We start from the raw sequence: 24,916 nt of genomic DNA on the forward strand, positions 1-24,916 counted from the left end.
CATCCCATGGCGGCCACTTTTAACATATGTTGTGACGTGGATGCGGTGCGCCTCTGTGCTGTGGTGTTGCGGGACGATCTGTTGTCGTTGCACGCTCACTGTCCATTTGCGGACAAATCTTCATACAACCTTTTTTCTTCCCTTTCCAGTCAGGAATTCGTCCCTACAATGTCGGTTTTATTAATTTTCAGCCTCTATATTGCATAATTAGATCTATGATGTAATCGTCAAAAACGTATAAAAAATAAACTGGCATCACACTGGTTCGTACATTATGTTACATACACTCCTGGAAATGGAAAAAAGAAAACATTGACACCGGTGTGTCAGACCCACCATACTTGCTCCGGACACTGCGAGAGGGCTGTACAAGCAATGATCACACGCACGGCACAGCGGACACACCAGGAACCGCGGTGTTGGCCGTCGAATGGCGCTAGCTGCGCAGCATTTGTGCACCGCCGCCGTCAGTGTCAGCCAGTTTGCCGTGGCATACGGAGCTCCATCGCAGTCTTTAACACTGGTAGCATGCCGCGACAGCGTGGACGTGAACCGTATGTGCAGCTGACGGACTTTGAGCGAGGGCGTATAGTGGGCATGCGGGAGGCCGGGTGGACGTACCGCCGAATTGCTCAACACGTGGGGCGTGAGGTCTCCACAGTACATCGATGTTGTCGCCAGTGGTCGGCGGAAGGTGCACGTGCCCGTCGACCTGGGACCGGACCGCAGCGACGCACGGATGCACGCCAAGACCGTAGGATCCTACGCAGTGCCGTAGGGGACCGCACCGCCACTTCCCAGCAAATTAGGGACACTGTTGCTCCTGGCGTATCGGCGAGGACCATTCGCAACCGTCTCCATGAAGCTGGGCTACGGTCCCGCACACCGTTAGGCCGTCTTCCGCTCACGCCCCAACATCGTGCAGCCCGCCTCCAGTGGTGTCGCGACAGGCGTGAATGGAGGGACGAATGGAGACGTGTCGTCTTCAGCGATGAGAGTCGCTTCTGCCTTGGTGCCAATGATGGTCGTATGCGTGTTTGGCGCCGTGCAGGTGAGCGCCACAATCAGGACTGCATACGACCGAGGCACACAGGGCCAACACCCGGCATCATGGTGTGGGGAGCGATCTCCTACACTGGCCGTACACCACTGGTGATCGTCGAGGGGACACTGAATAGTGCACGGTACATCCAAACCGTCATCGAACCCATCGTTCTACCATTCCTAGACCGGCAAGGGAACTTGCTGTTCCAACAGGACAATGCACGTCCGCACGTAAACCCGTGCCACCCAACGTGCTCTAGAAGGTGTAAGTCAACTACCCTGGCCAGCAAGATCTCCGGATCTGTCCCCCATTGAGCATGTTTGGGACTGGATGAAGCGTCGTCTCACGCGGTCTGCACGTCCAGCACGAACGCTGGTCCAACTGAGGCGCCAGGTGGAAATGGCATGGCAAGCCGTTCCACAGGACTACATCCAGCATCTCTACGATCGTCTCCATGGGAGAATAGCAGCCTGCATTGCTGCGAAAGGTGGATATACACTGTACTAGTGCCGACATTGTGCATGCTCTGTTGCCTGTGTCTATGTGCCTGTGGTTCTGTCAGTGTGATCATGTGATGTTTCTGACCCCAGGAATGTGTCAATAAAGTTTCCCCTTCCTGGGACAATGAATTCACGGTGTTCTTATTTCAATTTCCAGGAGTGTATATTGTGAGCAATGGATAAGGGCAACAGGTGTATTCCGTAACCCTAGATTTCCGGAAAGTGTATGACACCATGCCAGACTGCACACTATTAACGAAAGTCCGAGCATAATGCTTAGCTTCCCAAACATATGAGTGGTTCGAAGATTTTTTATGTAACAGAACCCAGTACGTTGTCTTCAACGGCGAGTGTTCATCAGTAATAAGGATATCGTCTGGAGTACCCCAGGGAAGTGTGATAGGACCGTTCCTATTGTCTATATACTCTTACATACGTGATCTGTCATACAAAGTGAACTGTAGTTTACGGCTGTTTGTTGATGACGGTTTAGTGCTCGGAAAGGTGTCGTATTTGAGTGACTGAAGGGGGATACTACATGACTTAGACAGAACTTTCAGTTGGGGCGTAGAATGGCAACTTGGTCTAAATATAGAAAAATGTAAGTTAATTCTGGGAAAAACAACCCTGAAACGCTCGAACACAGCATTAGTTACGTGCTACTTGATACAGTCACATCTATTAAATGTACAGGTATAACGTTCCAACGCGTCATGAAATGTAATTAGCACGTCGTCTTGGTAATCGAAAAGGCGAATACTCGACTTCGTTTTATTAGGAGAATTTTGGGAAAGTGTAGTTCGTGTAAAGAGCAGATGTCGCCTGAAACGCTAGTGCGATCATTTCTCTAGTACTACTCGAGTCCTCCTCAGGTCGGATTAAAGGAAGGCATCGAAGCAATTCAGTGCCGTGCTGCTAGATCTGTCGCCGGTAGGTTTGATCTGGTCGCAAGTATTACGCAAGTGCTTCGTGAACTCGAAAAGACATCCCCGGTGGGCCGCGCGGGATTAGACGAGCGGTCTAGGGCGCTGCAGTCGTGGACTGTGCGGTTGGTCTCCGCGGATGTTCGAGTCCTCCCTCGGGCATGGGTGTGTGTGTTTGTCGTTAGGGTAATTTAGGTTAAGTAGTGTGTAAGCTTAGGGACTGATGACCTTAGCAGTTCAGTCGCATAAGATTTCACACACATTTGAACATCCCCGGAGGCAGGACGACGCTTTTCTCGCTATGCACTATTGCTCGAATTTAGAGAACCGGCATTTGAGGCCGACTGCAGATCAATTCTATTGCCGCCAACGTACATTTTGCGTAAGGGCCACGGAGGTAATATGAGAGAAATTAGGGCTTGTGCGGAGGCTTATAAACAGTCGTTTCTTCCTCGCTCTATTTGCGAGTGGAACAGGAAATTAAATGGCTAGGAATGGGGTACCATCCGACACGGACCAGAAGGTTGTTTGCGGAATATGTATGTAGATGAAGATGTAGAAACTCAATATAATGGGTGGGCATAAACTTATAGTGGGTTCCTTCTATCGACTACGAAACTCACCTACAGATGTAACAGAAAACATTAGAGAAGACCTAAGTTCGCTATTCCGTACTGTTGTCATCAAGGGTCACTTCAATCATCCAATAAAAGCTTGGGAAAATTAAAGTTTTGAAAGTACTGGACGCGGCAAGACATCCTGCGAAACATGCCGTCATTGAGAACTCAATTCCGTCTTTGAGAACTACCTTGAAAGGATAGTTATGAAGCCCAGTTATCTAATATCTGACCTCTTTGAGAACCTTCAAACATGATAGTTGTTTTCTATTATTCTTTCACATTTTCACATGGACATATCTCACTGAGCTTAATGCGTACAATCAAATGGCACATACACAATGTTTCACTGTCATACCTTTCATCGGCGGTGAAGAGTAGCATGACCGCGTGGTGCGAGTCCCACACCGTCTAGCCGCACTCTAAGGCTAACAGTGTGTTGATTTAACCCGTAACACACCAAGCGGTGTCCTCAAGGAATGATTTTTGCTAGTCTGCGGCAACTATAGGAATCAGTTTATTTTTGATTTTCATATGAATTATGTCCTGTATATGTTTAAGGTATACGGGGTGTACGTTAATAAAGCCGAGAAACTGCAGGGACGAGTTCCTGACTAGAAATGGCGGGAAAAAGGTCCTATAAACGTTTGCCCGAAGACGCATCTTTGCCACGCTAAATGGCGCTGACGAATGAAAGTTCCTCTGACCACGTGCCGTGTGTTCCTTGTGAGTTGCACGCTGCGTACTGTAAGCAGCAGAGCCGGCCGAAGTGGCCGTGCGGTTAAAGGCGCTGCAGTCTGGAACCGCAAGACCGCTACGGTCGCAGGTTCGAATCCTGCCTCGGGCATGGATGTTTGTCATGTCCTTAGGTTAGTTAGGTTTAACTAGTTCTAAGTTCTAGGGGACTAATGACCTCAGCAGTTGAGTCCCATAGTGCTCAGAGCCATTTGAACCATTTGATAAGCAGCAGAATGGTGCGGTATTCATCTCGAGAACAAGACGAGATGGTGTTTGTGTACCGCCAAGTAGATGGAAACGGTCTAGGGGCAGCACACTTATACCAAAACACAGACATCAACCACATCACACATTTCAAGACCTTTTTTGGGCGTTTGTGTGATCGTGGGTCCTTTCAGACAGACGAACGTGCAGGGAGGCGGCGAACTGTGCGTACACCCGATTCGAAGACCGGTTTTCTTCAGGATATTGAGACGAACCCTAGTACAAGCTCCAGGCAAGTGGCCCGCGCACATGTTGTAAGCCAAAGTACGATTATGTGTGTTGTGCATGACACACGCTACTACCCCCATTACCTGCAACGGATGCAAGGATTCTCAGCAGCGGATTTCCCTCTACAGGAAAGATTTTGTCGATGGTTTCTGCACAAGACCGTCACAATTATGGGATTTCTGTCATCAGTTCTCTTTATCGACGAAGCAAACGTTACCAGAAATGGCTTCACCAATCTGGGTAATACTCATCTGTGGGCTGCCGACAATCCTCAGGAAATGGTTGAGGCGTCTCATCAGCATCGGTTCAGCATCAGCGTCTGGACAGGGTTTCTTGGCAACCACATGCTTGAACCGGATATTACTCCACAACACCTCGACCTAGGAACGTACCTGGACTTCCTGTGGAATACTCTGCCTGAGCTGCTTGCGAATGTGTCTTTGGCAATACGACGGGTTACGTGGTTTTTGCTTTTCGGAGCACCACTCCACTTCTGCATTACAGTTCACCGACATCTTAACATCTTCCCCGGACGTTTTATAGGACGCGGAGGCTCTGTAGCGTAGCCTGCTGGATCACCGCACTTAAACCCCCTGAATTTGTTCCTCAGGGGATAACAGAAAAGCAATGTGAATGCTGAACCAGTTCCTGATGTGCAGACAGTGTATTCACGATGCCTTTGATGTTATTCAGAGAGAGGTCAGAACGTGCGAAAGAGTGCCGCAATCCATGATGCGACGAGAGGACTCGTGTATTGCATCCCATGGCGGCCACTTTTAACATATGTTGTGACGTGGATGCGGTGCGCCTCTGTGCTGTGGTGTTGCGGGACGATCTGTTGTCGTTGCACGCTCACTGTCCATTTGCGGACAAATCTTCATACAACCTTTTTTCTTCCCTTTCCAGTCAGGAATTCGTCCCTACAATGTCGGTTTTATTAATTTTCAGCCTCTATATTGCATAATTAGATCTATGATGTAATCGTCAAAAACGTATAAAAAATAAACTGGCATCACACTGGTTCGTACATTATGTTACATACACTCCTGGAAATGGAAAAAAGAAAACATTGACACCGGTGTGTCAGACCCACCATACTTGCTCCGGACACTGCGAGAGGGCTGTACAAGCAATGATCACACGCACGGCACAGCGGACACACCAGGAACCGCGGTGTTGGCCGTCGAATGGCGCTAGCTGCGCAGCATTTGTGCACCGCCGCCGTCAGTGTCAGCCAGTTTGCCGTGGCATACGGAGCTCCATCGCAGTCTTTAACACTGGTAGCATGCCGCGACAGCGTGGACGTGAACCGTATGTGCAGCTGACGGACTTTGAGCGAGGGCGTATAGTGGGCATGCGGGAGGCCGGGTGGACGTACCGCCGAATTGCTCAACACGTGGGGCGTGAGGTCTCCACAGTACATCGATGTTGTCGCCAGTGGTCGGCGGAAGGTGCACGTGCCCGTCGACCTGGGACCGGACCGCAGCGACGCACGGATGCACGCCAAGACCGTAGGATCCTACGCAGTGCCGTAGGGGACCGCACCGCCACTTCCCAGCAAATTAGGGACACTGTTGCTCCTGGCGTATCGGCGAGGACCATTCGCAACCGTCTCCATGAAGCTGGGCTACGGTCCCGCACACCGTTAGGCCGTCTTCCGCTCACGCCCCAACATCGTGCAGCCCGCCTCCAGTGGTGTCGCGACAGGCGTGAATGGAGGGACGAATGGAGACGTGTCGTCTTCAGCGATGAGAGTCGCTTCTGCCTTGGTGCCAATGATGGTCGTATGCGTGTTTGGCGCCGTGCAGGTGAGCGCCACAATCAGGACTGCATACGACCGAGGCACACAGGGCCAACACCCGGCATCATGGTGTGGGGAGCGATCTCCTACACTGGCCGTACACCACTGGTGATCGTCGAGGGGACACTGAATAGTGCACGGTACATCCAAACCGTCATCGAACCCATCGTTCTACCATTCCTAGACCGGCAAGGGAACTTGCTGTTCCAACAGGACAATGCACGTCCGCACGTAAACCCGTGCCACCCAACGTGCTCTAGAAGGTGTAAGTCAACTACCCTGGCCAGCAAGATCTCCGGATCTGTCCCCCATTGAGCATGTTTGGGACTGGATGAAGCGTCGTCTCACGCGGTCTGCACGTCCAGCACGAACGCTGGTCCAACTGAGGCGCCAGGTGGAAATGGCATGGCAAGCCGTTCCACAGGACTAAATCCAGCATCCCTACGATCGTGTCCATGGGAGAATAGCAGCCTGCATTGCTGCGAAAGGTGGATATACACTGTACTAGTGCCGACATTGTGCATGCTCTGTTGCCTGTGTCTATATGCCTGTGGTTCTGTCAGTGTGATCATGTGATGTATCTGACCCCAGGAATGTGTCAATAAAGTTTCCCCTTCCTGGGACAATGAATTCACGGTGTTCTTATTTCAATTTCCAGGAGTGTATTTCGATGGATTTTTTTCATAATATCAAAGCTATAAATTTTCAAAAATAGCCTGCAAGTAAACCTCAGATGATGCCATTCTCAGATGCTGGATGAGTGTGATGTCAGTTACCCGAAAGGTATCTTGAGCGAATCTGATGGCTATTCCAGAACGAAATGCTTCAGAATCAGAAATAACCTTGGAGCGAATACAGAAGAAACTGACATTGTCAACAAAAAATCTAATGCGGATTCCGACGAAGGGGATGATTTTATTACAAAATCAGGACGAAAGTGTAAACTTCAGTGCCCCTGGGGTCTCGTTGTCGTCAAAACAATATTGTCAAAGGATCTCCCGGACCAATTCACTTACTGTTTCTGAAGTTTTCCACACGTTCTTTGATGCCAAAATTTTTGATAGCTAAATGTACCTTCACCAAAGCTGACGTATCATGTGTTATTCAACATTACAATGCAAATGCGGTTCTGAAAAGATTGAGAATTTTGGCAGAGGTAGTTTCTGTCAAACTGAAGAGCGTGTTTTGGTGTGTTGCTGATTGCTGGAGCTGTTGGCTGCCGAGAGGAATCAGTGTCTGAAATGTGGATAAGAGATGAAAATATTCCTCATGCAGTTTATACTGCTGCCATGGCACGGAATCGATTTGCGTATATCCTTCAGTTTATCAGGTTTCACAACAAACTGGTGACGAACTCGTTTAGTATTTTATACGTTGCGGTATCGTTCGAGACGGCTTGGGAACTGGTGACAAAGAGCCCGAAGATTAATTGTAAGTACATTTACGTCATATATGTTTCGAGGAAATTCTAGGAATATGTCGTTTGGAACTTCGTCCTCTCCGCAAACACGTGTAGGGGTCCCACTTAAGTTGAGGTGGTAGAGGTGTTTGTTGAACTTCCGATGATTAAATTTCAGCCGTTCTGTAACCGTCGTGAAGCTTCTTGATGTTTGTTTCCTATGGTACCATGATACTCCTGGAATCATGGGATGAAATAGTCCGTAGTGGCTGCCTCGACAATTGCTCTTGTCAGTCCAATGACAACGAGCGGTAGTTAGATTGTCGCTAAAACAATCGAAGTAGTGCAGTGGTTAAGACAGTAAACAGTTTTTGGGTGTTTCTGAGTTCAAACCTAGACGTAGCCATAATAATGAGGTTTTCCGATGTTACTCTGAGGCAACTGGTTTCTTTGAAAACGCCAAAGCCAAATTTTACTAACCGAGTTTTCCATCGCAGAATGAGTGATTTCTTTACTGTTCCGCTTTGTTCGCTGTGAGGTCAGAGTAAGGGTGCGCGGTGTGATTCAGTGATCAATGCAACTATTAATAAAGCACGGCGGCCTTTTGCGTGAGCTGTTGCATGTCAGGCACTCAATGACCTTTGCTATCACGTTCACCCAGTCCGTCAGATCTTTCTCGCGAAAAGTTCCCCGGCGAGCAGCATGCACACCAAACACTTCCGACGGTTTTTTTGTGTGTGGCGATTTTTAAAATAGCTCGCGCCAACCTTATCGATCGGAACGACGATCGTTGGTAATAAAAGTCGTGTTACATTCGTGTATTCCCATACCAAGATCATTTAGGGCTTTAGATCATATAACATGCGTATTGATGTTACAGTAACACACACATTTCTCAGTATAGGAGGTTTCAGTCTTTGCACAAACATGTGAGACTGATAGATCACAAATTTTGTTGGGGGCAAAATGTTCACTGAAGTTTTCCTGGCGGCGCCAAGGGTGGTTTTATTGCATTCGCCGATCTTGGGAAGACGATATTTCACTTAACAGTAGGGTCTACAAACCATGTGTGCTAAATACTACCTAAAACCAAACTAAACTACGAACAGGCGAGGAAGGCCCAACGGTACCGACCGGCCGCCGTGTCATCCTCATACAGAGGCGTCACTGGATGCGGATACGGAGGGGCATGTGGTCAGCACACCGTTCTCCCTGCCGTATGTCAGTTTACGAGACCGGAGCCGCTGTTTCTCAGTCAAGTAGCTCCTCAGTTTGTCTTACAAGGGCTGAGTGCAACCTGCTGGCCAACAGCGCTCGGCAGACCGGATGGTCACCCATCCAAAAGCTAGCCCAGCCCGACAGCGCTTAACTTCGGTGATCTGACGGGAATCGGTGTTACCACTGCGGCAAGGCCGTTGACCTACATACTACCTGATCCAGTAAGTTAATGGTGCGATTTTCAACAAGAAAACCTCAAGAATGAGTGTCTCTAACAAGAGAAGGATTAAGGGGCGGTCAAAAAGTTTCCGTTCGAAGGCCGTGCAGTCCAGAACTCGTCGGCCTTTCCTAATTTGTAAGTTGATTTGCATCTTATACTCTGTAGCTTTAATGAATTATATAGATCCTATCGCAATAATTTCATCAAACCTACAACTTTCATTTATTTATTTATTTTTCTGCCGACAGTTTCAACTGAGGCTGACTGATACCTCTTCCAAGAGTCGTAAGACGCTTTTTCTCTGGTGTTTCTGAAGATAATTCCAATTTTGTTTTTGCATGTGTAGCTGAATTCAGCCCAGACTAATACCACCCATCTCGCCTTATTTATGACGTCCAGTGTTGACAGAAACCGACAGTTAGTTTCCCGTTACAAATAAAATTTTACGCGTCCATTCGGTAGGGAGTTTCAAAATTAGCCTATTATGATGTTCGTTTCGTCGTCACGCATTAACATGCACAGTAAAATACGAAGAATAACAACTGCCAAGCCCGCCCTAACTGCTAGCGCCATGCAGCGCTGCTCAGTCGCTGTTGGGGTACTGGTTATTCTGCTTGTTTTCCTGTCCTTGTTGATAGAAATCGTTCAAACGAAATTTGGACTAGGCTAATTCGGAATCACTCTACCGAACGGGCACGTAAACTTCTAGGACAAAAATCAGTTCGCTTGTAATGAAAAACAAGCGGGTCCTTTCTGTTGATACTGGGCCTCGCACGAAACAACGAACAGGTGATTAGCAGCAACTGTTTGGGCCAATTCCATCTACACGGCGCGAAATATAAACGGCAAATATTTTCCGAAACACCGGAGAAAATGCGCCTGACGGCTCTTACGGCACACAATGTCCATCGGGAGTGTCTGCAAGTTCGTAGCGTTTTTGTTTTGCACGTTGGCATTCCCGTTATTATGGGTTTGTTTATCGATTCGCATTTTTCATTTGTAGTTCGCCGTTTGTGTTTACATGTTGTCATTTTGTCATTTGAGATTGTGAGAGGAGCTGTGGACGGTAGGAAATGGTGTGCCAAGTGGAGACATCGGAACGTTTCTTACTTATTATTCTGTTTGAGTTCAATAGAGAGGTAACAGCAGTGGAGGCAGCCGGAAACATTTGCACATGTGTGGGGATATTGCCATTGGACAGAGCACAGCAAGAAAATGGATCTCTCCATTTGAGGAGGACTCTTTTAACGTTAGTGACACTCCTCATTCAGGAAGAGGGCAACGGCCTTGCCGCAGTGGATACACCGGTGCCCGTCAGATCACCAAAGTTAAGCGCTGTCGGGCGTGGCCGGCACTTGGATGGGTGACCGTCCGGGCTGCCATGCACTGTTGCCATTTCCTGGGTGCACTCAGCCTCATGATGCCAATTGAGGAGCTACTCGACCGAGTAGTAGCGACTCCGGTCAAAGAAAACCATCATAACGACCGGGAGAGCGATGTGCTGACCACACGCCCCTCCTATCCACATCCTCAGCTGAGGATGACATGGCGGTTGGATGGTACCGATGGGTCACTTGTGGCCTGAAGATGGAGTGCTCATTCAGGAAGACCTTTGAGGTTTGTTGGAGATCGTTTAAATGCATTAATCGTCAATGAGCCACGTCATTGTATTCGACAACTAGAAAATGTGCTGAAATGTAATCATTCCACCGCCGTGCAACAATTGCATGCAGTGGGGAAGATGCAAAAATCGGGTGTATGGGTATCACATGCTCTAAGAAAAAATAACAAAAATCATTGGGTAACCATATGTATACCTCTGCTTGATCATCATCAGTTGGCCCGTGAACAACGCCGACCATTCCTATACTGTATCGTTACTGATGACGGTAGATGACATGAGGAAAAGAAAGGATCGCTGAAGCCCAAACAAAGCAGAATCTGCCCGTGCGAAGACCTTTGCACATCCACAAAACATAATGTTATGCATGTGGTGGAACAGTGACGGTGTTGTGCCCTATGAATTGCTTCCTCGAGGTGTAATCATCATTGCTGACATTTGTTGTCAACTGAGACGTCTTGCACACAGAATTCAAGAGCAACGGCCAGGAAGACTGCGTGAGGTGCTGCTAATTCACCTGCTCTTGTGCCGAACATGGCTCGATGAGTTCTTCGCTTCAAAAACGCGCGATTTCTGCAGTCGCGAAATCGAAAAGTTACCCCAGCGTTGCAGACTGTCGTAAATGGAGAAAGAGAATATACAGGGTGATTCAAAAAGAATATCACAACTTTAAAAATGTGTATTTAATGAAAGAAACATAATATAACCTTCTGTTATACATCATTACAAAGAGTATTTAAAAAGGTTTTTTTTTTTCACTCAAAAACAAGTTCAGAGATGTTCAATATGGCCCCCTCCAGACACACGAGCAATATCAACCCGATACTCCAACTCGTTCCACACTCTCTGTAGCATATCAGGCGTAACAGTTTGGATAGCTGCTGTTATTTCTCGTTTCAAATCATCAATGGTGGCTGGGAGAGGTGGCCGAAACACCATATCCTTAACATACCCCCATAAGAAAAAATCGCAGGGGTAAGATCAGGGCTTCTTGGAGGCCAGTGATGAAGTGCTCTGTCACGGGCTGCCTGGCGGCTGATCCATCGCCTCGGGTAGTTGACGTTCAGGTAGTTACGGACAGATAAGTGCCAATGTGGTGGCGCTCCATCCTGCTGAAATATGAATTGTTGTGCTTCTTGTTCGAGCTGAGGGAACAGCCAATTCTCTAACATCTCCAGATACTGTAGTCCAGTTACAGTAGCACCTTCGAAGAAAAAGGGACCAAAAACTTTATTGACTGAAATGGCACAGAAAACGTTCACCTTAGGCGAGTCACGTTCATACTGAGTTGTTTCCCGCGGATTCTCAGTGCCCCATATACAGACATTGTGACGGTTGACTTTCCCGTTAGTGTGGAAAGTTGCTTCATCACTAAACACAATCTTTGAAACGAAAGATTCATCTGTTTCCATTTGAGCAAGGATAAAATCACAGAAATCGATTCTTTTAATCTTATCAGCTGCAGACAGTGCTTGAACCAATTTCAGACGATAAGGTTTCATAACTAACATTTTTCGTAGGACTCTCCATACAGTTGATTGTGGAATTTGCAGCTCTCTGCTAGCTCTGCCAGTCGATTTTCCTGGGCTGCGAACAAATGCTTGCTGGATGCGTGCTACATTTTCATCACTCGTTCTCGGCCGTCCAGAACTTTTCCCTTTGCACAAACACCCATTCTCTGTAAACTGTTTATACCAACGTTTAATACACCACCTATCAGGAGGTTTAACACCATACTTCGTTCGAAATGCACGCTGAACAACTGTCGTCGATTCACTTCTGCCGTACTCAATAACACAAAAAGCTTTCTGTTGAGCGGTCGCCATCTTAGCATCAACTGACGCTGACGCCTAGTCAACAGCGTCTCAAGCGAACAAATGTACAACTAAATGAAACTTCATAGCTCCCTTAATTCGCCGACAGATAGTGGTTATCTCTGCCTTTTGTCGTTGCAGAGTTTTAAATTCCTAAAGTTGTGGTATTCTTTTTGAATCACCCTGTATTATTGACCACTAAAATCTGTTATGTTTACTAAACATACGGAAAAACACTACGAACTTACGCACCAAAGTGAAAACTGAAACAGATGAAACTGTACGATAATGGAAGGCAGGAACGTTCCGGCAAAGCTGGTTGTAAGGTAGTTGTGAATGAGTAATCAGGAACAGACACTGATTTCGTGATGAAATACTGTCCTAGAGCAGTACAGATGTATTTCGAATATAAGCTTTTCGTTTGAGCCTTTCTAAATGGGTGCCAAGAAAGGAAGATTCGAGTTCGATGTCCCGTTTGACAGCGCAGTCGTTACAGACGGAGCACAAGCTCGGATTACGAAAGGATGCGGAAGCGGATCGGCCATGCCACTTCAAACGAACCAAATCACGAGAAACCTAAATCTGGATGGCCGGACGCGGGTTTGAAGCGTCATCCTCCCGAATGTGAGTCCAGTGTGCTAATCACCTTGCTAAGTAACTGTGATCGAGACTCACCCATGACCCATGTTTGGGGAATGTGGGAGATACAAGATGAGGCAACAGTACATTTTTCTGCTGGTGTAAGACGACATATAATGAGCCAAGAAGATGCAAGACGGACAGTGTTGTAACTTCACTTGCACACTGACATGAAATCTTCGGGTGCTACCAATACGTTAATGTGTACAGGGAGCTAGTCTCAACCAACAGTATCCGGCACAGATACATATTAAGCGCCATGTATTGAAATTACCACAAATTATATTTCCAAAACACTCATTTGTTATATACACAGGGAGATTCAACGGCCCCTACCATTGCCGTTATATGCATCCCGTAATGTTGTCGGTGACCGTAAACCACGATCAAGATTTTCATATTCTCTCTTTCGCTAAGCGCAAACTACACTCCTGGAAATTGACATAAGAACACCGTAAATTCATTGTCCCAGGAAGGGGAAACTTTATTGACACATTCCTGGGGTCAGATACATCACATGATCACACTGACAGAACCACAGGCACATAGACACAGGCAACAGAGCATGCACAATGTCGGCACTAGTACAGTGTATATCCACCTTTCGCAGCAATGCAGGCTGCTATTCTCCCATGGAGACGATCGTAGAGATGCTGGATGTAGTCCTGTGGAACGGCTTGCCATGCCATTTCCACCTGGCGCCTCAGTTGGACCACCGTTCGTGCTGGACGTGCAGCAGTGGTGTACGGCCAGTGTAGGAGATCGCTCCCCACACCATGATGCCGGGTGTTGGCCCTGTGTGCCTCGGTCGTATGCAGTCCTGATTGTGGCGTTCACCTGCACGGCGCCAAACACGCATACGACCATCATTGGCACCAAGGCAGAAGCGACTCTCATCGCTGAAGACGACACGTCTCCATTCGTCCCTCCATTCACGCCTGTCGCGACACCACTGGAGGCGGGCTGCACGATGTTGGGGCGTGAGCGGAAGACGGCCTAACGGTGTGCGGGACCGTAGCCCAGCTTCATGGAGACGGTTGCGAATGGTCCTCGCCGATACCCCAGGAGCAACAGTGTCCCTAATTTGCTGGGAAGTGGCGGTGCGGTCCCCTACGGCACTGCGTAGGATCCTACGGTCTTGGCGTGCATCCGTGCGTCGCTGCGGTCCGGTCCCAGGTCGACGGGCACGTGCACCTTCCGGCGACCACTGGCGACAACATCGATGTACTGTGGAGACCTCACGCCCCACGTGTTGAGCAATTCGGCGGTACGTCCACCCGGCCTCCCGCATGTCCACTATACGCCCTCGCTCAAAGTCCGTCAACTGCACATACGGTTCACGTCCACGCTGTCGCGGCATGCTACCAGTGTTAAAGACTGCGATGGAGCTCCGTATGCCACGGCAAACTGGCTGACACTGACGGCGGCGGTGCACAAATGCTGCGCAGCTAGCGCCATTCGACGGCCAACACCGCGGTTCCTGGTGTGTCCGCTGTGCCGTGCGTGTGATCATTGCTTGTACAGCCCTCTCGCAGTGTCCGGAGCAAGTATGGTGGGTCTGACACACCGGTGTCAATGTGTTCTTTGTTCCATTTCCAGGAGTGTATTAGTCCTACAGGAAAAAACAGGACGTTTTTGTAGGAAATTTAATGTAGTCAATTTTTATACTGGGAAACGTTTCCACTGGAGGCCGTAGTTTTCGAGTTACTCAAGAAAAACGTACAAAAGTGACTCAAATGCACCCTCAGTCCCACACTCCGACACCACCGGTCAGGATTTCTAGCACACTGTTCATGATAATTCCTCCCAGCACTTTACACATATCTGAGACTGCACGAATTATTAACCACATTCGACCTATTTTGGTCTTCATGACAGGCCTTATTAGGCCACCGGCTTAGTCAAGCACTTACAAATTGTAAATCTGGCGTTTGCGTAAGTTTTATCTAACAATTTCGTAAATTTTTTAAAAGCATAAAGCAAACAATTACATCGCTGTGTGGTCAGGCCTTCTGACTACGAAACTACTGTAGTTGTCAGGATTAAGTTTGAATCGAATTGTCAGCGTAATTAGTTGCAGCGTAAAGCTTACAAAAGTCGTTTTCCGTTCATTATTCTTACCGACCTGTTTACATTAGTAATGTTAACAAAATAGCATAATAGCCCAATAAATAGATACCAAAAAAAGGTCGAATATCGGGAACAGTTCGCGTAGCCGTATATTTTTGTACAGTGATAAGAGGAAGTGGCACGAACAACATGCCAGAAATCCTGGCTGCTGAGGGACGAGTGTGAAGCAGAGGTGCGTTTCAAGGTAGCTTTCGTACATCTTTCTTGAATAAGTAGAAAACGTATCCCAGTACAAAATTTAGCTACATCAAATTTCCTACAAAAATTCCTGCTATTTTTTTGTCAGGACTAATAGTTTGCTCGTAGAGAGCGAGAAAATATGAAAATCTCGCGGGTGGTTTATGATGACCAGTTTTAACATTGCGGGTTGTATAAAACGGTAGCTGTGGGCCAGCTGAATCACCCTGTATATATACCCTGTATTGCCTATCGCAGCTATACAATCATTCCCTAATACGTTTCACCCAGTACCTGCACAGACTAAAAATACTATTTTGTCACACTAACACGTAATAAAATCAAAGGATTTATATTCTACAATTTTCCGTTTGCAGTAAAGCCACAAATAAAATATGCGCTTGTTGGAAAAGAGAGGCAGAACAACATGCAAACATCACATAAAATTTCAATGTAAATGTTTGCATTCGGTATGGAAACATTACAACCCTTCTACAGCTTCCCAAGTCGACTGCTGGTGGGTTTTGTATTCTTCACCACGAACCCAGGTTCTTAATAATCAACGATTTTTTCCAGTTTCTCGTTTATTTTTTCATTCTTACGTTTTCTTTTCTGAAGTGTGTTTCATTAATTTTTCAGTCGAGACCAAAACTAGTACGACATCGCCACCGAAAGAGATTTTGCTCCTTTGGGAAAACCTTGTTTTCCTTTTACGTCTATGGCTAGACGATATCAGTTTATTGTTTTTAATAACAGTGTTGCTACTCTCCTCTGCACGATTTTAGACTAATAACGCAGCATTTATCAGATACTTACTTCTTGTTTAATTGATTTATTGCCGATAAGTTTAGCCCACAGAGAATGTTTCATTCAGTTCCTCGTCAATTGGTTTCGAAAATAAACACGCTCTGTTCTTCCTCACAACAAATAAAATTATATGAAACAACGCTTTGCCAGAGAAGATAATATCCTGCCTAGCATCTGTATAATGTTTACGTCTAGAATTTCTCCTGTATACGTTTAATTCCTGTGTGCTATAATGAAACCTTCCCAGATTTCCATAGTATTTTCAAGAATGTCACGCTGATAACATGGTGTTTATGTATGAACGATACACAGAGTTAGATTAATTTTTTTGAATGGTGCAGTTTTACTAATTACTTTCACGTTCCCTCTCTATGAAAAAATGGCAACCTATTTCATTAAATTTTCTAAGACATTTGTTGTTGTTCTTGTTGTGGTCTTCAGTCCAGACACTGGTTCGATGCAGCTCTCCATGCTACTCTATTCTGTGCAAGCTTCTTCATGTCCCAGTACATACTGCAACCTACATCCTTCTGAATCTCCTTAGTGTATTCATCTCTTCGTCGCCGTCTACAATTTTTACCCTCCACTCTGCGCTCCACTACTAAATTGGTGATCCCTTGATGCCTCAGAACATGTCGTACCAACAAATCCCTTCTTCTAGTCAAATTGTGCCACAAATTTCTCTCCTCCCCAATTCTATTCAGTACCTCCTCATTACTCATGTGATCTACTCATCTAATCTTCAGCATTCTTCTGCTTCGAAAGCTTCTATTCTCTTCTTGTCTAAACTATTTATCGTCCATGTTTCCATTTCATACACGGCTACACTCCATACAAATACTTTCAGAAACGATTTCCTTACACTTAAATCTATACTCGATGTTAACAAATTTATCTTCTTCAGAAACGCTTTCCTTGCTATTACCAGTCTACATTTTATATCCTCTCTTCTTCGATCATCATCTACTACTTTAAGTGTCTCATTTCCTAATATAATTCCCTAAGCATCACCCGATTTAATTCGAGTACATTCCATTATCCTCGTTTTGCTTTTGTTGATGTTCATCTTATATCCTCCTTCCAAGTCCTTTGCTGTCTCTGACAGACTTACAATGTCATCGGAAAACCTCAAAGTTTTTATTTCTTCTCCATGTATTTTAATTCCTACTCCGAATTTTTCTTTTGTTTCCTTTACTTTTTGCTCAATATACAGATTGAATAACATCGGGAATAGGCTGCAACCCTGTCTCACTCCCTTCCCAACCACTGTTTCCCTTCCATACCCCTCGACTGGTTTCTGTACAAATTGTAAATAGCCTTTCGCTCCCTGTATTTGACTCCTGCCACCTACAGAATTTGAAAGAGAGTATTCCAGTCAACATTGTCAAAAGCTTTGTCTAAGTCTACAAATGCTAGAAACCTAGGTTTGCCTTTCCTTAATCTATCTTCAAAGATAAGTTGTAGAGTCAGTATTGCCTCACGGAATCCAAACTGATCATCCCCAAGGTCGGCTTCTACCATTTTTTCCATTCGTCTGCAAAGAATTGATGTTAGTATCTTGCAGCAGTGACTTATTAAATTGATAGTTCGGTAATTTTCACATTTGTCAATACCGGCCGCCGTGTCATCCTCAGACCACAGACGTCACTGGATGCGGGTATGGAGTTGTACGTGGTCAGCGCACCGCTCTCCCAGCCGTATGTCAGTTTCCGAGACCTGAGCCGGTAGTTATCAATCAAGTAGCTCCTCAGTTTGTCTCACAAGGGCTGAGTGGACCCCGCTTGCCAACAGCGCTCGGCAGACCGGATGGTAACCCATCCACCATCCAAGTGCTAGTACAGCCCGACAGCACTTAACTTCGGTGATCTGCGGGAAGGCCGTTGGCATGAATGTGACTGCCTACAGTGGTTGTTCTGCAATCGTGTAACCATACAGTAATGGGCCTACCTTCTCATTTATGCGCAGTACTTTGCATTTGAGTATGTTGAAGTCAGCTGCGAATCTCAGCACCAAGCAACCAACCTGCATGTTTTCTTGCACTTCGCTACATGTTTCTAGCGTTGCTACGTTTCTCTATACAACAGCATCATCCGTGAAATGTCTCGTGGAGCTTTCGACCCTCGCGGGTTAGCCGCGCGGTCTGGAACCTCTTGTCACAGTCCGCGCGGCTCCCCCCGTCGGAGGTTCGAATCCTCCCTTGGGGAATGGATATGTGTGTCGTCCTTAGCGTTAATTAGTTTAAATTAGATTAAATAGTGTGTAAGCTTAGGGACCGATGACCTCAGCCGTTTGGTCTCATAAGACCTTACCACAAAGTTTCAGTTTCCAGACTTCGACGTTGTCTACTAGGTCGTTTATGTACATGGTGTTTGTTTAACTTGAGACAACTAAATACCTCGAAATCGACGCGTCGTTCCAAAAAAAGTTCTAGGTGAAAAATTAATATTAGTGAAGAGGACATCTGTCTGTGTTACAGCAGGTCACCTCCTAACCACACTTCCTGCGTGAGCGGGGACAACTTTGTATTTTCAAATGAAAACCCCCCATTTTATTGCATTTTCATATTTTCCGCCAAAAAATGAGTACGGTTTATTTGAACCATTGTTTACCACTCGTAGTAGATGGCGCTGTAAGCGTCAAATATCAGGCTGCATGTTTTCGCATTTAAAATCCGACGCATTTGATTCTACATCTCATTTATGACGCAAATGTAGGCATTTGTGTTCTAACGGTTGATGCTGATGTTTAAATGTTACTTGAGGGTTGCAAATGTGATTGTACAGTACAAATAATATGGCTAGATATTGGCATTTCTGGCAGACAGTGTACTTGTACCGTAACGTAGTTTTCTGTTCCCTGCGAGGATGTTTGTCGTGAGTCCCCAAACCTTCAGAATGCTTGATTTCGACGGGCGTTCTCGAACCCCACCATCAGGGTGGCTGATTTCGGAGTGTGTTTCCATCCAACCTCCGTAACTCTCGCGCTGTCCACTACACGGCTACTGGTCGAATGCACACCACAACCATTGTAAAAATATAAAATGTCCGTGAAGTCTTAGTAACAGGCGCACCTACGATGTATACTCACCGAAATGAAGCACCCCATTGATGAGAGAGAAGGGGACTCGCCGATATCAAGCATCCCGATGGCAACACCCATATCGTTGATTATGATCACGCTAACGTAGTTTCTAACCAGTCACTGAAACTGCTGAACATATTGTACTGTAATTTTCAATGCGACAGGGTCCGCAGCTGCGATGGATTTTTTGAAGGATTTCTTGAAGCCTTCAGTTACCATTTTCTTTGTTTCCTGTACGATTGTACTACTTCGGCCTTAGGCCATTTTCAAATATTTAAAACGGAAGTTTCATATACTGGACACGTTAGTGACACTTGTGATTTTGATGTAGGAACAAGTCATATCTGTATATATACTAGGTGAATTATAACTTACTTTACGGAAATTTTTTTAGTAGCAGATTATATCATATACGTCGTTGCTACTATGACATAATGTCAGGTTCGTAAATTAGTTCGAGATGTTCACGCTATTTTGGGAGCACGTTACTTTCGAGCAGTTGTTGCAAAGCTCTTATATATAACGTACTTAACACTAGGAAGATTAAAATTATTTTACAGAATTTTGCTACTTAACATGCATATGCTTTTGTTTTCAGTTATAGTTAGCTCTCGTTCATCGTTGGTGTAAATATGACTGTACGTAATTTCTTTAAAATAACTTGTAAATATTTGTTCCGTTATTGCAGGAGCACGTCATTTTTGAATAGTTGGTACAGAGATCTTATATATCACATTTATCACAGTATTCTAATGAGATAGTACTGAGAACCACGGGGGCCTAGTAAAAACTGCTCGAAAGTAACGTGCTCCTAAAATAGCGTGAACATCTTGAACTAATTTATGAACGTGACATGATCTCATAGTAGCAACAACGCATATGATATAATCTGTTACCAAAAAATCATCCGTAAAGTAAGTTATAATGCGCCTAATATATCTGCAGGTATGACTTGTTCCTACATCAACATCACAAGTGTCACTAATGTATCCAATTTATGAAACTTACGTTTTAGATACTTGAAAATTGCCTAAGGCGGAAATTGTGCAATCGTACAGGAAATAAAGAAAATGGCAGCTGAAGGCTTCAAGAAATAATTCAAAAAATATTGTACTGTCTGAATTGCAGAAATAGGCACCTTGGTGTTTGTCGATTGCAGTGCCATCTACCATGACTGGGAAACAATGGTTTTAGTAAACCGTAAGCATTTAATATTTATTTATTTATTGCGAATAATCTGAATATGCACTAAAATTAGGGGGAGGGGCTGTTTGAAAACATAAAGTTGACCTTGACCTCGCTGGAGAGATGATTAGGAGGTGGCGAACTGTAGCACGGACATATGTCCCCTTTACTAATGCACTACTGGCCACTAAAATTGCTACACAAAGAAAAATACAGATGATAAACGGGTATTCACTGGACAAATATATTATACTAGAACTGACATGTGATTACATCTTCACGCAATTTGGGTGCATAGATCCTGAGAAATCAGTACCCAGAACAACCACCTCTGGTCGTAATAAAGGCATTGATACGCCTGGGCATTGAGTCAAACAGAGCTTGGATGGCGTGTACAGGTACAGCTGCCCATGCAGCTTCAACACCATACCACAGTTCATCAAGAGTAGTGACTGGCGTATTGTGACGAGCCAGTTGCTCGGCCACCATTGACCAGACGTTTTCAATTGGTGAGAGATGTGGAGAATGTGCTGGCAGGACAGCAGTCGAACATTTTCTGTATCCAGAAAAGCCCGTACAGGCCTGAAACATGCGGTCGTGCATTATCCTGCTGAAATGTAGGATTTCGCAGGGATCGAATGAAGGGTAGAGCCCCGGGTCGTAACACTTCTGAAATGTAACGTCCACTGTTCAAAGTGCCGCCAATGAAAACAAAAGGTGACCGAGACGTGTAACCGATGACACCCCATACCATCATCACTCCGGGTGATGCGCCAGTATGGCGATGACGAATACACGCTTCCAATGTGCGTTCACCGCGATGTCGCCAAACACGGATGCGACCATCATAATGCTGCAAAGAGAACCTGGATTCATCCGAAAAAATGACGTTTTGCCATTCGTGCACCCAGGTTCGTCGTTGAGTACACCATCGCAGGCGCTCATGTCAGTGATGCAGCGTCAAGGGTAATCGCAGCCATGGTCTCCCAGTTGATAGTCCATGCTGCTGCAAACGTCGTCGAACTGTTCGTGCAGATGGTTGTTGTCTTGCAAACGTCCCCATCTGTTGACTCAGGGATCGAGACGTGGTTGCACGATCCGTTACAGACATGAGGATAAGATGCCTGTCATCTCGACTGCTAGTGACACGAGGCCGTTGGGATACAGCGCGGCGTTCCGTATTACCCTCCTGAATCCACCGATTCCATACTCTGCTAACAGTCATTGGCATTCGACCAACGCGAGCAGCAATGTCTCGATACGATAAACCACAATCGCGATAGGCTACAATCCGACCTTTATCAAAGTCGGAAACGTGATGGTACGCATTTCTCCTCCTTACACGAGGCATCACAACAACGTTTCACCAGGCAACGCCGTTCAGCTGCTGTTTGTGTACGAGAAATCGGTTGGAAACGTTCCTCATGTCAACACGTTGTAGGTGTCGCCACCGGCGTCAACATTGTGTGAATGCTCTGAAAAGATAATCGTTTGCATATCACAGCACCTTCTTCCCGTCGCTTAAATTTCGCGTCTGTAGCACGTCATCTTCGTGGTGTAGCAATTATAATGGGCAGTAGTGTATTAACTTTTCATCAAGAACACTTTTTTCGTACGGTGTGTCGTTTGCGAGACATTTAGTTGCCTCAAGATAAAACAAGCTCCTGCCTATTGTGAAAAATAACGGTCCTGTAGCACTTTCGCAACATAATAAGGGCATTCCAGTGTAGCTCGCTCTGCCCTAAACCGTCAGCGGGACAATGGGGCTTGTGTGTGTTTCTCATCCTGACAAGATGTATCGAAGAATCATTTCAAGCTTAGAACGAGCTATCATTGTCATTTCACTCTAGGAAGAGAAGATGCTCGCCTTGTTGAGTTACAATAGGACTACGTCACTCGTGTATGCACCCGCTATCGTGAGATCGGAAGTCATAGAAAATCGGAATGGTAATAGTGGCACGGAATCAACATCAGCAGCGAGTTATACATTCAAATTATGGCTTGTAGGTAGTCCGATAAGAATGCAACAGAACTGTGCGCTAGTTTTTGCAGGCAGCTGGAAGAGTTGTCGATCGAGTCATACCCCACCATCTCCGAACGATCAGTTTGGCCTCTACGCGACTGTCGTGAACGACAGTAAATCCCTCACTCATTCCTTCCCCAAAATGGTGGTGCTTGAAAAGTTGGGAATACCTGGAGTGCATCCTGGATCGGGTTGTCTTCACAAATGAGGGCAGAATTTGCCTCATGGCTGATGATAGTTGCGTTTGTGTGTCTACTTACAGATTTTTCCCGAAACATCACCTTACTTAATTTGAGTCCATTATTCCAATTTCACTTTTCTTTGCGTTCATCTTATAAAATTGTACGGTCACTCTCTAACCATTCTCTTCAACTGAGCTACCAAGTCCTTTACAATCCCTAACGGAATTGCTATGCCATCCGAAAACAGTAAAACTTTTTTTTTTCTTCTCCGTGGCCGGCCGGTGTGGCCCAGCGGCTCTAGACGCTTCAGTCTGGAACCGCGCGATCGCTACGGTCGCAGGTTCGAATCCTGCCTCGGGCATGGATATGTGTCATATCCTTAGGTTAGTTTGGTTTAATAGGTTTAAATAGTTCTAAGTTCTAGGGTACTGATCACCTCAGATGTTAAGTCCTATAGTGCTCAGAGCCATTTGAACCAATTTTTTCTTCTGGTCCAAATTTTTCCTTAGTTTCCGTATTGCTTGTTCGACGTACAGATTGCATAACAAGGAGACAGGGAAGGTGAAGGGCCAGGCTACGTCCGTGTTCCATTTCCTTCTGAATTACTGCCTCTTTTTCGTATCCTGAGACTCCTACAACTTGGTTTCTGTACAGGTTGCAGATTACCTCCCACATTTTATTCCTGAAATATTAAGGTTTAATGCGTTTAGAAAAAGCTTATGACTACAGGTCATGCACTTTCTCAAATTCAGAAGGTAGCAGCGATAGTATACAGGCAGCTAAACGTTGTCTATAGCTTGTACAGAAACTAGACGGCAAGGTCAAGAGTCGAATTACACGAAAGTGAAGCAGTAATTGACGACGAACTGAGCCAGTGTTATAGTCTGTCACAAATATCTTGCATTCTGTACAGTGAGCAAGCAGTAAAATGAACCAAGCATAAATTTGAAGAAGGAAATAAAATTCAGGGAGAAGAAATAGAAACTTTTAGATATGCCGATGACACTATAATTCTGAGACAGCAAATCACTGGGAGATCAGTTGAACAGAATGGATAGTGTCTCAAATTGGGGTTGTAGGATAAGTATTAAAAAAGTAAAGCAAAGGTAATAGAACCAGGGGTACTAAATCGGGCAGTGCTAAGGGAATTAGATTAGGAAATTAGTACTGGAAGCAGTAGATGGGTTTTGCAGTTTGGGTGGGAAAATAAATGGCGATGGCCGAAGTTGAAAGGACATAAGGTGAAGACTGGCAACAGCAAAAACAGTGTTTTCGATAAAGAGAAATTTGTTTACATCGAATACATATTTAAGTGGTCCACAGTCTCTTTTAACTCTATGTGTCTGTAGTGCAGCCATTTACGGAACTGAAACGTGAACGATAAACAATACAGACGACAAGAGACTGGAATGTTCTGAAATGTGCTGCTACAAAATAAGATTCTGAAGGTTGAAAGAGTACATCGAATAACTACTGCAAAGGTATTGAATCGAACTGGAGAGAAGAGAAATTTATGGCACAATCTGACTAAAGGAAACAACCGGTTGGTAGCATGTATCCTGAAGCATCAAAGAATCGTCAGTTTGGTAAAGAAGAAAAGTGTGGGGAGTAAAAATTGTAAAGGGTTACCAAGGCTTGACTAAAATCAAGTCAAAGTAGTCCCATGCTCAGGGAACTAGGGTTGTGGGGCCGTTGCAGGAACCCTGCCCAGCCGTTCTAGGCAAGGTCCTAGTGTAGGTGGCTTATCATAGCCTTGTTCCGACCTGTTATAAAGTGTAAAGTGTGTATTTGCGTCGTGTGGATGACTGTGATGAGAACTTGCACAGTATAGTGTTGGTTTTCTGTTGTTATGGGTGAAGGGAAGGAAGAGAGTGAAATGTTATGCCGGCTCGTACCCTACCCTTCCCAATGGCACCGAGCTGACCACTGAGCTCAACGTGTCGCATGGTTTCTCTCCATGAAGTACTGTGGAGAGGAGTGGAATTTAATGCAGGACATTGGGGCGAAGACTGGTGATCAGGAACTGTACGACACCACCTCTCCTCCCTTTCACGGCCAAATACTTACAATGAAGATTTCCTACTACCAGGATTCGAACCAGTTTACCTCTGCCAAGGAGAACACGGAAAGTGCCATAACAGGATTTCCCAGAAACTTCGCTGGGTGGAAGTGGGGTCAAAATAAGTGAACACACGTCTCAGCTTATACATACAGGGTGTTTCAAAAATGACCGGTATATTTGAAACGGCAATAAAAACTAAACGAGCAGCGATAGAAATACACCGTTTGTTGCAATATGCTTGG

At 45.6% G+C, this 24,916-nt stretch overlaps 2 pseudogenes; one reads left to right on the forward strand and one right to left on the reverse strand.

Annotated features, from left to right (window-relative positions):
• Positions 1-8,817: 8,817 nt before the first annotated feature.
• LOC126199859 (5S ribosomal RNA) lies at positions 8,818-8,935 on the reverse strand (annotated as a pseudogene).
• Positions 8,936-10,230: 1,295 nt separating this feature from the next.
• LOC126199926 (5S ribosomal RNA) lies at positions 10,231-10,348 on the forward strand (annotated as a pseudogene).
• The last annotated feature ends 14,568 nt before the right edge of the window (positions 10,349-24,916 follow it).

This window comes from Schistocerca nitens, chromosome 8, assembly GCF_023898315.1.
Source record: "Schistocerca nitens isolate TAMUIC-IGC-003100 chromosome 8, iqSchNite1.1, whole genome shotgun sequence".
Lineage (NCBI taxonomy): Eukaryota > Metazoa > Arthropoda > Insecta > Orthoptera > Acrididae > Schistocerca > Schistocerca nitens.